This window comes from Lathyrus oleraceus, chromosome 3 (assembly GCF_024323335.1).
Source record: "Lathyrus oleraceus cultivar Zhongwan6 chromosome 3, CAAS_Psat_ZW6_1.0, whole genome shotgun sequence".
Lineage (NCBI taxonomy): Eukaryota > Viridiplantae > Streptophyta > Magnoliopsida > Fabales > Fabaceae > Lathyrus > Lathyrus oleraceus.
Window position 1 is genome coordinate 196,159,596 of NC_066581.1, and position 16,563 is coordinate 196,176,158.

The window sequence follows — 16,563 nt, forward strand, 5'->3', positions numbered from 1 at the left end:
ATTATTGAATAAACTATTAAAATATAAAATCAAAAATAGGTTTGATCAATTAAAAAAATGTAGTATAAATTTTAATTGATACATTGAAAATTAAATAATATAATAAATAAAGATGAACATTTCATCGATCATTTAGACATTTTTAAAGTAATTAAATCAAATCATTATGATCATTAAGTTTTGGCTTTTAATAAATGCATCAAACTCTTATGGTTAATTTTTAGAATTTTTAATCGAATTCAAGTTATCTTTTCAAATATTTTTCTTGTAATTTTTATGTGTATGAATGATTAATAGTTATCTTTTTTTTTATATTAATCAATCCATCGTAATCCCATAATTTTGTATGTATTGATAAATACACATTTTTTTAATCATATTTATTAGTGATAAATATTTCTCCTACATTTTGTATTGAAAAAAAATATATTTCTTCTATAAAAATATATTTCTCCTATATTTATTAGACATAATAAATTAGGTGGTGTGTTAAATTGAAATTCTTTTTGTTGAAGCAGAAAATACCAAACCACTCAGTATGTTGAGTTGTGTTAGTGTGTCGAAGTGCCGAAGCATGTTGCTTCACATAGGACTTCGACTTATGTCTATTTTAATAGGCTTTTATAGTTTTGGGCTTTCATAGTTTTTGACATTTGGCTTGAGGTCCAAGTTAACCTAAATCTACAAATAGAGGGAGTAACCCTTATTTTTTTTAATAAAGTGAATATAACATTCATAATATTGTATTCACAATATTTTACAGTTGAAAAGTGAATAAGAAGTTTTCCACAATTTGTGGGCAGAGAGAAACTCTACAGGATTTAATTCTTCTTCTCCTTCATGGTTCTTTACTTTCTTTCTTTCTCCATTGTTCTTCTTTTCATTGTCATTGTGTGGGTGATAACAATCTTATTCATCAAGATTGATTGAAATTCTCCATAGGTTGTGGTGGATTTCAAACAATACATCGGTTTTCTGTTCGGTGAGGTGAAAGCTTTCTCATGAAATATATTATTTGTAGTAGTGCCAAGAGGTAAATTGTGGTGTTTTGGCTACTAATGTGACGATTTAAGCGACACAAATACCTTAGAGATTATATGTAAATACCTATGTGTATATGGTCTAAAACATGCTTGATGAGTAAGTAACCCTAAGGTAAAAGTAAATTAAGGTGAGGTCGAACGGAAGTAGTATGTTTTATTCTCGATATAGTCACGTCTCTCGTGATTAAGTCTTGGGGTAGGATGGAAGGAACTTGTAAGTTATTTCTCATAGGGTATAAATCCCAAAAGTGAGACACCATTTGTTCCCTAAGTTAATTCTCTGAGAGTTTTAAGCCCAAAAGCGAGATGCCACTTGATAATCCCTGTCAATTTTTTAAGGAAATGAGACCTAAAAGCGGGAGAGATCTAGTCAATTCCTAAGGGTAGTAAAATCCAAAAAAGGGAGAGATCTAGTCAATTACTAAGGGTAGTAAGACTGAAAAACTAACGCAATCTAGTTAGTTCGTGAAGGTATCAAGACCCAAAACGGAAGCGACAAGAACCATTCTTTTGTTATTTCTTTTCTGAGGACAATTCGTTCCAAAAGTGAGGCACCATCCTCGGGCAGCGAATTGGTTTTTCGTAGATTTGATTCAACCTAGTTAAAATCTGTAGCTCCTTGGTTTAACTGCTAAGATTAAGTAGGAAGCATAATCCCATTTATACATGAAGCCAATGTGCTTCGACCTTTGGTTTTGTATAAGACCATGATAATGCATCGTTGATAGGATGTCGAGAGAATTAAAAACCTTGTAGAGCTGAGTGGACTCATAAGATGGGAGAACCCACTAAGATGAGTATCTCACCATATTCTTATTGTTTATTTTCAGATAAGCAGATATGAGATGAAGGAGGAACAACATGGATGCATGGCTTGGAGGATATATTTGCTTCATTTCAGTTTCGATGTGTATTGTGTATTCATCTCATGTTGTATTATGAGCATACTATGATTTAAGTATGTGAAAAATCTTGTAATCATATATTTTGAATATTGTTGTATTATGTTTATAACATACCAAGTACTATGATCCTAGTAGACACATTTTACTTGGGGTGTTATAATTACAAAATTAATATATTTAATATTTCTTTTGAAAAATATATTTTTTAAAACTTATATTTTAAATGAATTATTAATAAATACAAATAACTAAAAATAAATTAACATAAAATATAGAAATAATATTTTTTTTAAACTAAAGGAAAATGTAAGGAAAAAAAACAAAATACCATAAATGAAAAGGAGAAAAAGTTTCTCAGAATGCGCCTAATTTTCATCATCTGCGCTAAATCCTTTCATTACAACTTAATCTAATTTTTTTCTAGCTTGTGCCAAAACATACTCTTATCAAATACTATAATTTAATCTAAATAAAATAAAAATATTTACTTTTATTTTGTCAATCATGTAAAAAAAGTAGTGTTGTCTCTTTCACCCCTCTTTAAACCCTATTGCAGTCGCCGCCCTCTATGTGACCCTTCCAGCCCTCACGAAATGAATTGGCCGTCTTTTCTCACTTTTAAGCTAGATTCGCTCACACAACTCATAATTGAAAACCTAACAAGTGTCGACCACTCATTATCATGCCACTTTCTTTCACCGCGATCTACACTCATAAGCAACTACTATTATTCTTGGTTTGTCATCGTTTTTGACATCTTGCAATTCATCTTCTTCAATCTGCAAGTCATTGTATTATTTAGTTTGTCACTACGTGTTCATGCATTTGTGTTATTGTTTCAGATCCATAATAATTTCAAGCTATTAGGTGTGGTTGAGTCGTTTTGTTAAATAAATTGTGTAATAACTCGATAACTTATTTTTTTAAGACTATATCAGAATTAGAATTGGGAGTCTATTTATGTCGAAAGGGATTTACATCAAAACTCGCACTCGTAAAAATGGGTCAATTGTCAATGAAAAGGCTGGAAGATTGATTGTAAATTTTTCTTCTAAGAAACCGAACCCGCACTTGTCGAAACCCGCATTTGTCAAAACTGAACTGCCATTACTTTAGTTTGATATATGAAACTGAACTAACTAAACTATCACTACTTTAGCTTGATCTATGAAACTGGATCATGGTTCAACTTTATCGATTTAATTTAAATTATAAAATTGAAACTGATTCGATTTGATTTGATCGATTGTAAGTTTCATAATATTTTTAGGAGTGATATTATCTACGATGAATTATCTTATTATTCTTTTTTTTCTTTAATTTCTTATTGTAGATATTATCTATGGGATTTAGTGAATCTTTAAGGTGAGATACATTATAAAATATATCAAATTATTATTTTATAATGGAATAGTGATATTATTTTTAAATTATCATAGTAAAATTTAAAGCGAAAATTATTGAAGACGTATTGTACATAAACATTATTTTTATTGAAAGGTATATTGGAATGTTCAGAGTTTCTCAATTGAGTGACTCAATTTTTGAATGCCCCTTTCTTAACAAACAGATCCTCATTTAAAGAGAGGAATGACCCATGAATTCTTTAAGAAAATTAAATTCACCCTAAAACTATACACATGAAAGTGGTCTACAAGGCCCGATAAGTAAATAAAAAACCAAATAATTCAAAGATAAAGCTAGCCCACGGGATCTTTTATGATTACAAAAAGACAAACAAAGTAAATAGATTAGAGATGAAATTACCTATAATTATTGGATAAAATCAATTACTTTTTTTAAGATAAGATTTATCATTATCAATTACTTAACACGTAGTCTTTTATGTTGATAATGACAAATCTTATCTTCAAAAAAGTATTTGATCTTATCCAATAATTGTTAGTAATCTTCAAAATAGTCTTTATCCCTAAAGATCCGGAATACCATAGCAGTCGTCTTCGTTATTGTTGGCATAGTCAGAGGTGCTAGAAGCACTTTCACTTTTTGATAAAGTAGACATAACTTCTTTCATTTTAATAAGAATTTTTTTGGTGACTTGTATCATCCGACAAAGAGGCTAATAGATATGATCGATCCATTAGGAACGATTTATCTTCTAAAATAATATTGATATTTTTACAATGGACTGGATGGGCTTTAAACCAAGCACCCACCTTTGTTGAAGAAAGTAATTATGGATTAAATTTGATCTATCATTTAATAGAAAACTTCCTTACTAACGGAGAGGCGGGATAGTCTTGCTATAATTGCTCAAAAGTAAAGGTCCAAGAGGTCATCCAAGTAATACCAAAGACTGCACAAAAAGATAACAATACCTTGTGCGGAGGACAAGTAGAATTTAAAGTAAAATCAGAAAATGCTTTGGAGGCATAAGCAGGGAAAATATCCAGATTATGTCCAATTATCTGAACCCACTGGATAAACCAATACGAAAAGTTTAATGATATATCTTTATTAAACTAGATAAACCAAGTGTGGTTAAAAGGCTCAATTGCTAACAAATTAAACCAAGTGTCCATGTAATCAACATAATTAAATGTTTGCGGGGTATAAAACCTCGAAAAAGATTTTGCTTCTCTTGGAGGTAGTTTTCAATCTACTGGAAATAATACTTTAACAATTTTAAACTTTGAGAACTTAATTTTCATTTTATCATTCTCATCCAATTGATGAGTGAGAGATATAGTGTACGCATTTACTAGAAGAATTCATGAAATTCTATGGTCCGTAAAGAATATTTTGGTAAAAAAAAAAATCTCAGGGGAAAATTCTCGTAATAACCTCTAATATTGAGGCGTCTAAAAGGTAGTGACATGGTTCAAAGGAAAAATAGGATCAAAATTTTTATTTAGTAATAAAAGTAGATTTCGCAGTAGGTGGAGGAGTATAATATGCTAATTTTGAATAAGGTTTAATTTGAGAGGATAACATGGTAATAATCTTCTGAGTAAAAGATGGAGGATATAATAATGTAAGGGTTATCATTTGTCTGAGTGAGGAAGGTAATAGAGAGGTAATTTTTGAGATATAAGAAGTTGATCTTATAACTATGTATTTATCGCTTGAAAGTAATCGGGTCCATATTTGTCTCTTGGATTACTTTATTCCTTGCTCATTAATGCCCTGCAAGAATTATCGACTTAAGAAATTTGACATTAAGTTTTTAATACCTTCGATATGTTTTATTTCAAATTCAAAACAAGACAATAAAGATTGCCACCTGATAAAAATATGTTTTGAAACTAAATTTTTAACGTCATTTTTTAAACATTTTTAGAAGCCTTACTGTCATTTTTTAATAAAAGTTATTTAGAAAATAAATCATCTTGAAATTTAGTAATACTTGAAGCAATAGCTAAACTTTATTTTTTAATAGTACTATAATTTAATTGGACTAGAGACCAAGTTCTAGAATAATATCTGACAACATGTTTAGGCCAAAAGTAATTATTTTAATATACCTCAAACCCCTAGGTCATAGGCATTTGTCTCAATAATAAAGTTTGCATTCAGATATGGGATTCCTAGGCAAGGTAATCTCTTAATTATTTATTTTAATTGAATGATAGTCTTTTTCATAGAATCGTCACAATGAGGAAGACTCTTTCTAAGTCTCTTGAAAGTCCCTTATCTACTCATTATCTCTCTCACTTATTGGTTGTTTTCTTAATGACGACTACAATATGCTAAACCAATTGATTTACTGTCTTATTTATCGGGACTTGCCACTTGCAGCACAGACTACCAACATATACTCTTAAATAAATTCAAAGTCCAGAGTTATGATTGAAATAAAGAGTAAAATAAGTAAAAATCTAAAATAACTAGTATATTAAAGTTAAGAAAAATTGATTAGATAATGCAAGTAACTACCTCACCACCTTTTGTTACAATTTTTTTGCTAAATATATTTATTTATTACATAGTCTAAAATTTGATTAGTTAAGGAGTGTGTATGTATGGAAAAAAATTGACATTACTTGTGCTTGTATCAAAAGTAAACTAGTTAAAAGATTGTAAAACATGTATAAATCCATTCCTTAGTCGATTACTTATCATGTTACAGTGAATTCTATAAAATTTTCTATCTCAATTCTTCTTATATTCCTAATTGCTTCAGTTTCATGTAATTGGTTAAATTGGGTGTTAATATAACATAGAAATTTATACAATCATAAGGAGTCTTGACATTTGAAGAAGTGAGAAATATCGTGTGAGAAACTATGGATGGTAGTAATGGAACCTTTCATGTTTAACATTCCCATTAAGTCATCTCATGAGGTATATGAATATGCGACCAACGGTGTCAACCCACTTCTTGGAAATTCATTAGATACTTAAAAGAATACTCTTAAGGTTACAAAGGAAATGGATAACAAGACTTTGTTTCTCATTCACCAATATGTTGATGCTAAGGTGTTTAAAACATTTGTTGAACCATCAAATTCTAAGATGTTTGGGACATCCTTGTTAAAATCTATGGAGGTGGTGAAAAGTTTAATAAAATGATGTTTCAATCCTTAATAAGACAATATGAACTGATGGAAATGAAGAGTGATGAGAATGTAGCTATCTACTTCAATTGGTTGACGACCCTTACTAACCAAGTGAAGAACTATGGATACTCCATGATCAAATGGATGGTAGTTAAAAAGGTGTTGAAAGAACGAACCACAAAATTTGATCACACAATGGTGACAATTGAAGAAACAAAATAATTTTTTGAAGTCAATATTGAAGATCTATATAGCATTCTTAAAGCTTATGAACTAAAATGCATTGAAAGAAACAATGGTGAATAAGAAGATAAAATTGTTTTCCTTAACTTAAGAAGAATGAAGATGGTAAGAATAAGTGGGAAAATGTGAAGGATTAAAACAACTCGAAAGGGAAAGCCAAATATTAAGAGAAACTTAAATCCTCTCATAAAAGAGAATGAGGGAATGATAATAATCAAATCAAGAAGAAAACCTTTGATAAGAAAAAGGTTCAGTACTATAATTTTAAAAATTGTGGGCACTGTGATAATTAGTGTTGGTCTGGAAAAGGAATAAGCTTCAAAATAGTGAAGAATAAGCAAATATAATAGAAGAAAGCTCTAGTTTGAAGCCTACACCATTGATGCCAATAGTGACAACAACTAAATATACAACGATTTATATGACTCGGTACCTTGACAAAGAATGCTTAAATCATATTATAAGGAATAATAAGCTACTTAATAAATTTAATCTCAGCAAAATAATCAAGGTGAATGTGACTAACAATAACTCAATGGAAGTAGAACAAATGAGGAATGTACTTGTGCATTTTCCATATAGTAATAAGCCAGTGATAGAAAATGTGGTATATGTTCCTAATATAAAGTGTAACTTGATGGCAAAGAAAGGATACTTAGTGATCATGGAAGATAATTTATTGGAATTGTATTTTGTAAAGAGAAGATTGATTTTGAAATCAATATTGGCCATGAATAGAATATTCAAGACCTTGATCAATGCACTAGAGGGGAACTATCTTGCAACTATAATTCAAGACAACGAAAACATATGACTATTTTTTTATTAGCTTGAGTTAACATAATTCAAAGAATATGGTTCTAGGAATATACATAAAATTATAGTTCTCGAGAGTTCTTTCACAACATGATTAATAAGAAAACATCCAAGATCGACAATTACTAATAACTTGACAATGAGATTAGTTGAGGTATTTAATGTGGTTCATTTAAATAGTTCTTACCTCTTTCATGTGTCATCGTTGGAAAAAATATTTCATCATTTTTGTAGATTATTTTTCTAGAATATTGTGGCTATATCTAATCAAGGCTAAAAGTGACGCCTTACAAGTGTTTAAAAGATTCAAAAGCCTAGTAGAAAAGCAAAGTGGAAAGACGTTCAAAATCTTGAGTACATATGGAGGAGGAGAGTATACTTCCAAGGAGTTTAAAGCTTATTGCAATTAACATGGTATTACACATGAAGTCAAAACACGATATATTCCACAACACAATATCACAGTTGAAATAAGAAACATAATTGTTCTAAAAAATGAAGAAAAAAAATATTTACGTATAAAGGACTACCTTACAATTTATAGGGAGAAACAATGACCACATCTTCTTATATTATAATATATGTCCTATAAAGGTACGAAAGGAGAAAGTTCCAAATGAAAGTTAGGATGAAATCTCACAATGACTCACTTAAGAATGTTTTGGTCATTATGCTCCAAGTGCATCCCTTGTGCAAGGATGCCACGGTGTATAAACTTCACAAGGCTTTACGTGGGTTGAAGCATGCCCTAAAAGCATGGAACAAGAAAACATGCAAAAAATAAATGTTCAACAACGTTTTAAAAGGTGTAGTATTGAGTAGATGGTGTATGTGAAAGACTAGGAAGATAACCAGTCTCTTAGTGTTCTAAAAAATAATTTATCACTGCATTATCAGACTTTGATGCTAAGTATATATTGTTGAATAAACTTTAATGTTAGAGTTAATGGGTTTTAATAATAAGTTAATGGAGAGATTTGGAAGGTCAAGAGATAGTGGGAAAATTAAGAGTATTTACTATTTATCATAATTAGTAGAATATGTCAAGTTTTTTTGTATGTATAAAGTCCAAAATTGCATTCTATAATAAACAGAAGTTTATAAAACTACTCGCTTCTTCTGTCAAATTGGCATCAGAGCTAATGGCAAACATGATGAATCAAATGCCGTTGCCACGACTAACGAAGTTAAATTACAAAAACTGGAGTATCCAAATGAAAGCTCTTCTCGGATCTCTAGACGCGTGGGAGGTGACCAAAGATGGGTTTGAAGAACCAACAGATGTTGAGGGATATACGGCAGCTCAAAACAAGGCGTTGAAAGAGACACGATCAAAGGATAAAACGGCACTATACATGCTGTTTAGGGCTGTTGATGAATCGGGTTTCGAAAAGATTGCCGGTTCGACTACGTCGAAAGAAGCGTGGGACACGTTAGAGAAAGTGTTCAAAGGAGCAGATCGAGTAAAGCAAGTTCGACTCCAAACACTTCGTGGCGAATTGGAGAGGATGCAGATGAAAGAGTCAGAAAATGTATCTGACTACATCACACGTGTACAAAAGGTGGTGAACCAACTCACCAGAAATGGCAAAACAATAACTGATGCACGAGTTATCGAAAAGATTTTGAGATCTTTAACAGATAAGTTTGAGAATATTGTGTGTGCAATAGAAGAGTCGAAGGACCTTTCGACGCTCGCAGTCGAAGAGCTCGCTGGTTCCCTCGAAGCACACGAACAACGAAAGATGAAAAAGAAGGAAGAAGGGGTAGAGGACGCAAATCAAACCAAGGAGCAAATCAAAGACGAAAAGGTACTCTTTTCTCAAAATTTTCGAGGAAGAGGACGTGGTCGTGGAGGACGTGACAACGGTCGAAGTGGTAGAGGCAATAACTTCGAGAGAGGATAGTCGAGTCAGCAAAATTGGCGTGGCAGAGGACGTGGTCAAAGAGGTGGTAGGTCGAACCATTCCAACTTTGAATGCTACAAGTGTGGGAAGTATGGTCATTATGCGAAGGACTGTAACTCATTCAAATGTTATAACTGTGATAAAGTGGGACATCTTGCAAAAGATTGTCGAATCGAAAAGAAGGTAGAAGAAACAACCAATCTAACTTTGGAAGCTGAAGCAAATGAAGGTTTTCTCTTGATGGCTCAAAATGAGATCAACACAAATGATAATGTTTGATATCTTGACTCAGGAGCAAGTAACCATATGTGTGGTCACAAACACTTGTTTAAAGAAATGAGAAAGATTGAAGATGGAAATGTGTCTTTCGGAGATGCATCGAAAGTGAAGGTCGAAGGCAAAGGAACGATTTGTTACCTGCAGAAGGATGGGTTGATTGGATTAATTCAAGATGTTTATTATGTACCAAATCTTAAAACCAACATCTTGAGTTTGGGACAACTTACAGAAAAAGGTTACTCGATACTTATGAAAGAACGAATACTGCATTTGAAGGACAAGCTGGGACATCTGATTGCTCGTGTCGAAATGGAGAAAAATCGAATGTACAAACTGAATCTGATAAACGTTCGAGAAAAATGTTTACAGGTAAGTGTCGAAGACAAAGCGTCACTATGGCATCTACGCTTTGGTCATCTACATCATGCTGGTTTAAAAAGGTTGGCGAAAAGGAACATGGTGCATGGACTACCAGATATGGATTATGAAGGATTCTGTGAAGAATGTGTGCTTAGCAAACAAACAAGAACTTCATTTCAAAAGAAGGCAGAATATCAAGCTAAGCATATCCTTGATTTGATTCACACCGACATATGTGGGCCAATCACGCCAGAATCTTTCAGTAGCAAAAGATACTTCATTTCCTTTATCGACGATTACTCACGGAAGACATGGGTTTATTTCTTGAAAGAAAAGTCTGAAGCATTCGAGGTGTTCAAAAGGTTCAAAGTAATGGTGGAGAAGGAGACTGACAGACACATTAAAGCAGTTCGATCAGATAGAGGTGGTGAGTATACTTCGACAGCTTTTATGAAGTATTGTGAAGAGCAGGGTATAAGGAGATTTCTAACTGCAGCATACTCACCTCAACAAAATAGGGTGGCTGAAAGGAAGAATCGAACAGTCCTTGACATGGTTCGTTCAATGCTTAAAAGCAAGAACATGCCAAAGGAATTTTGGGCAGAAGCTGTAAAATGTGCCATTTATGTTCAGAATCGATGTCCACATTCGAAGTTAGAAGATAAAACACCACAAGAAGCATGGAGCGGACAGAAGCCAACAGTTTCTCATCTCAAAGTATTTGGAAGTGTGGCTTATGCACACGTACCAGATCAACGAAGAACAAAACTTGAAGACAAAAGTTAGAAATACATACTCATTGGGTATGATGAGAAAACAAAAGGGTACAAGCTATTTGATCCCATAAGAAAGAAGGTGATAGTGAGTAGAGACGTTCGAATAAACGAAGCAAGTAAGTGGGACTGGAACAGTTCGACAGAAGCTGTTGTCGAAGTTGAAGAATCATCTGTCGCTGTACCATCAAACATTTCGACAAAACTTGAAGATTCTGACAATGAAGATGAACCTACACAACCCAGAATGCGAAGTTTGCAAGATCTGTATGATTCGACAAGTGAAGTGCACCTTGTATGTCTTTTGGCAGATGCTGAAAACATCAGTTTTGAAGAAGTAGTACGAGATAAGAAGTGGAAAAGTGCCATGGACGAAGAGATGAGGGCGATTAACCACAATAACACTTGGGAGCTAGTTGAATTGCCAAAAGATAGTCAACCAATTGGTGTAAAGTGGGTATTCAAGAAAAAGATGAGCGCTCAAGGAGAAATAGAACGATACAAAGCGAGACTTGTTGCGAAGGGATACAAACAGAAAGCAGGAGTTGATTATGACGAAGTATTTGCACCTGTTGCAAGAATGGAGACAATTCGATTACTCATATCTCAAGCTGCTCAATTCAAATGGCCAATATTTCAAATGGATGTCAAAACAGCTTTTCTGAATGGTGTACTAGAAGAAGAAGTCTATGTCGAACAACCACTCGGGTACATGAAAGCTGGAGAAGAGAAGAAGGTACTGAAATTAAAGAAAGCGCTATATGGGCTGAAGCAAGCACCGCGAGCATGGAACACACGTATCGACACATATTTCAAGGAGAACGAGTTCGAGCAATGTCCGTACGAACATGCCCTCTATGTGAAGAAAAATGGAATGAATGTATTACTTGTTGCTCTCTATGTTGATGATCTTATTTTTCTGGGCAGTAATGATCAGATGATAGAAGAATTCAAAAGCACAATGACACGTGAATTCGAGATGACAGATTTAGGCCTGATGAGATTCTTTCTTGGTCTGGAAGTTCGACAAGAAGAAACAGGAATCTTCATCTCACAAGAAAAATATGCAAAAGAAATCTTGAAAAGATATAAGATGGAAAGCTGTAATCCGGCTTCGACGCCAATGGAACCAGGAATAAAATTGTCGAAATTTGATGGAGGAGAACGTGTCGAAGCAGGAAGATATCGAAGTTTGGTAAGAAGTCTTCGCTATCTCACATGTACAAGACCAGATATCTCATTGAGTGTAGGCATTGTAAGTCGATTCATGGAGGAGCCAGTTTACACACATTGGAAAGCATTGAAGCGAATTCTGAGGTACATCCAAGGAACAGTGTCACTTGGGATGTTCTACTCGAATTCAGACAAATACAAGTTGGTTGGTTACTCTGACAATGATTGGTGTGAAGACATAGACGATCAAAAAAGCACTTCTGGATATGTGTTTTTTCATGGGAAATACTGCATTTACTTGGCTTTCTAAAAAACAGCCAATAGTAACACTTTCGACATGTGAAGCAGAATATGTAGCAGCATCCTGGTGTGTTTGTCATGCAATATGGCTCAGAAGATTGATGAGTAAAATGGAGCTAGAACAGAAAGATGCTACAATAATACAAGTTGACAACAGGTCAACAATTGAGTTAGCAAAGAATCCAGTAAACCATGAAAGGAGCAAACACATTGACGTTCGCTTCCACTTCATTCGAGAACACATGAAGGAGGGAAATGTCGAATTGAAGCATGTAGCAAGTAAGGACCAAGCAGCAGACATTTTCACAAAACCACTATCAAAAGAAATTTTCGACAGAGGCAAGAAGTTGATAGGCATGATGAATAGAAGAAACATTTAAGTTTACAGAGGAGTTTTGTTGAATAAACTTTAATGTTAGAGTTAATGGGTTTTAATAATAAGTTAATGGAGAGATTTGGAAGGTCAAGAGATAGTGGGAAAATTAAGAGTATTTACTATTTATCATAATTAGTAGAATAGGTAAAGTTTTTTTGTATGTATAAAGTCCAAAATTGCATTCTATAATAAACAGAAGTTTATAAAACTATTCGCTTCTTCTGTCATATATAGCAAGATGCCTAAAATTTTGTCAAATAAATTCTTGCAACCCCCTAGAAATGATTTGAATATCAACAATAACATTGTAGTCCAATTGAGGATAAATAACGAATCAATCATCAATTTAGCAACAAATCCTATTTTTCATGGGAAGAATAAATACATTACAATAAATTTTTATTATCTTAGAGATCAAGTGAGCAAAGACAAGTTAACAGTTGAGTCTTATTCTACAATGGAGCAGTTGGCAAACTTGTTTACCAAACTATTAAGAGGATCGATTTCTAAAGATTATAAGAGAAATTGAAAGTATAATTTTTGACAGTTTAAATTGAAAAGGAATGTTAGTTTGTAATTTATTAACATCTAGAAAAGAAAAATATTATTGAAGATTCAGAATTAGTCTAAATGCTTATTTTTATATATGGCAGGGTACCTTATTTAAATAAATTAATGCTAGCTACAAAACCATCAATATAGTTACAAAAGTAACAACTATATTTGTTACACAAAAGGGTCATAAAATACAAAAATAAAAATATAAAATTACATTTTAATACCCTTCCTCAAACTAGAATGGATGTCCAGTAATCCTAGTTTGATAACAAGGTTAGTGAAAAAACCTAAGTGGAGAGACTTTGTGAAGATGTTCACGGCTTGGTTGGCTGAGTCAATATGCGTCAGATGGATTGTATTGCCAACAATTTTTTCGTGACTGGCTTGTGAAACAAATATGGAAATCAGGGTTGATGGCCATTTGGATTGCACTTTTGTTGTCACAATAGATGGCTTGGAAGACAGGGTTGATGGCCATTTGGATTGCACTTTTGTTGTCACAATAGATGGCTTGGAAGACAGGGTTGATGGCCATTTGAATTGCACTTTTGTTGTCACAATAGATGGTGACTGGCTTGTGAACAAAATATGGAAATCATGCAACAAGTATTGTAACCAAACAACCGCAAAAGTTGTGTTCACTAGTGCTCTATATTCCTCTTCAGAAGAGTATTGGGATACAATGTGTTGTTTCTTGCATTTTCATGAGATTAATGATGTGTCCAAAAAAATAGAAGCTTGTTGTAGAATGTCTTGTTACTAGGCAGGCCCCTCGGTCGGAGTCAGAAAATCCTGTGAGTGCCATGTATGTCTTGTTGTTGAAGTACAGTTTTACTGTCAGAGTCTTTTTTTATGTATCAGAGGATTCTTAAAGTAACTTGTAGGTGAAGTTTTGTTGGTGCTGCTAGGTGTTGATTGAGCCTATAAATAGAGAAACTTACATCAAGACAAGAATGTGTTAAATAAATCAACTTACCAATGAGACTCTTGAAATAAATGGGGTCCGAAAGAGGAGGTGATTTTTCACAGTACAAGTTGTGTCTTGGGTCCATGGGTGTTAAGGAAGGCTTTGCAACAAGCAATCATAATTCTTGAAGGAGATCTAGGTTGTATCTGCGTTGACAAGGAGAGATGCCCTTAGTAGATCTAGAAACTTCAAAGCCTAATTTTTTTTAACTTCCCAAGTCTTTAATATTGAATGCAGTGCCTAAGACTTTCTTAATATTATTTATCTCAAAGAGAATATTACCTGCAAGAACTAAATCATCAACATATACAAGAATGGTTATAAAACAGTTATTAGTTTTCTTAGTGAATAAGGAGTAGTCAACTTTAGATTGGGAATAACCTAAGGAAATGAGAGTAGTGGTTAAATTATGATTCGGTTGTCTATTAGCTTGCTTGAGACCATAAATTGATCTCTTAAGCTTGCACACAAGGTTTTTATAAGAAACTTTTAGCCCATGGGAATTTTTTAGGTAGACTTCTTCTTCCAAGTTGTCATGTAAAAAGGTTGTGTTAATATCAAGTTATTGTTAAAACCAGTTTTGAGTAGAAGCAATTGAAAGAAAAAGTCTAATGATTATCATTTTTATAACAGAGTTAAAAGTTTCATAATAATTAAGACCCTCGGTTTTATTGAACCCTTTGGCAATAAGTCGGGCTTTGTATCTTTCTATGGTACCATTGGCTTGGAGTTTCAGTTTGAAAATCTACTTACAACCGATGACATGTTTATTATGGGGAAGATGAGTGGGGTCCCAAGTATTGTTATTCACGAGGGATTTGAGCTCATTATTAATGACTCCTTTCTAAAAATGGGGTTAAGAATGACTATAGAATAAGAGATGAGTTCAATGTTATGGGATAATTTAAGATTAGAAATTTTATGTTGTTGAGATTAGTTAGAATATGTAGACCATGTTGAAGCTCAATTGCACCAATCTTCTTCAGGGTAGGGGTCCCCTGTATGAAGCATTGGTGAGAGTTAAAAATAACATGACAGTGAAGGTTATTTATCATTCTAGAAACAAAAATTAGATTGGTGCAGAAACTAGGAATATAAAAAACATTAGCTAAGTAAAAGTCATCAATACAGAAAACAGTTCCAACATGTTGGGTTTGGATAATATTCCCATTGGAAAGTTTAACAAGGATAAGTTTGATAGAGATTAAGTGAGTGAACATACTAGCCGAATAGCACACGTGATCAATAGCCATGGTAGATTGATGTTACCTGATGGTTTTGAGGTGATGAACATTAGGGCTTGTTGCAGTAGTAACTTGATTTAGAAGATCAAGAAGTGCTTGTTGTTGTTCAACTGTGAATCCAATAGAATTTCCTTCAGGAGGAGCTTCATGTTGGTGTTGATTATTATGGATGCCAAATTCTCTAGGCGTTGTAGATTGTGCTGAGTTGGCCTTCTTGAGTTATGGTGGTAACTTGTAGTTTTTAAAGCATACTTTGACGGTGTGACCAGGTTTCTGGCAATAAATGTGGATTTTAAGGCCATGACCTCGACCAATAGAAGTAGATCTGTGGTAGGATTCCCATGGTTTCGATTTGTTGTGAGGCTTGGAGACTTGATCCATGAATTTGTCTTCCTCGGTTTGAGATGTGAATTGGCGCTGTTGTTGAATGAGTAGCGAAAAGACTTTGTTTATGGGTGAAAGTGGTTGTATAAGCATGATGCTAGAGCGAACTGTGGAGTATTATTTGTTTAGCCCTTACAAGAAACATATGACGTAGTCCTTTTCACGATAATTTTTTATAGATTGAATGAGGTTGAAAAAGCATTTGATATTGCACTCACATGTTGGAATCAAATGAATTTTTTTGAGTTTTTGCTAAAGTTTCTTCAGAGATGTAAAGTATTTGTGATTGCATAATCACCTTGTATAAGGGTGAATTTTTTTTCTTGAAGATCAGAAGTCCTAAAGATGTCACTTTGGTGATATCAATCACATAAATCTTGCCAGATTTTATGCACGTGTTTCATCCACAACAAACACGCTTTCAGCAATCTCAGGTTCGATGTAGTTTGCCAGCCATGCCATAAGCATAGTGTTACAGTGATCCAGTGATCCAATGAATAGAGAGAGAAAAGAAAATATTTTATGATATGGAACCTGATGTGTTTGGATAATTTCACTGAGAGGGTGGGATGGTGTAATCTAGGAAAAACCAAGAGATAGTGTTACACATGAAATCAATGAAAGGTGAGAAAATAAAGATGAGAGCACAATCTAAATAGGAGTTCCACAAATGTCACTTGTGAGATCTGTTGACACAACTATAGTCATGGAAATT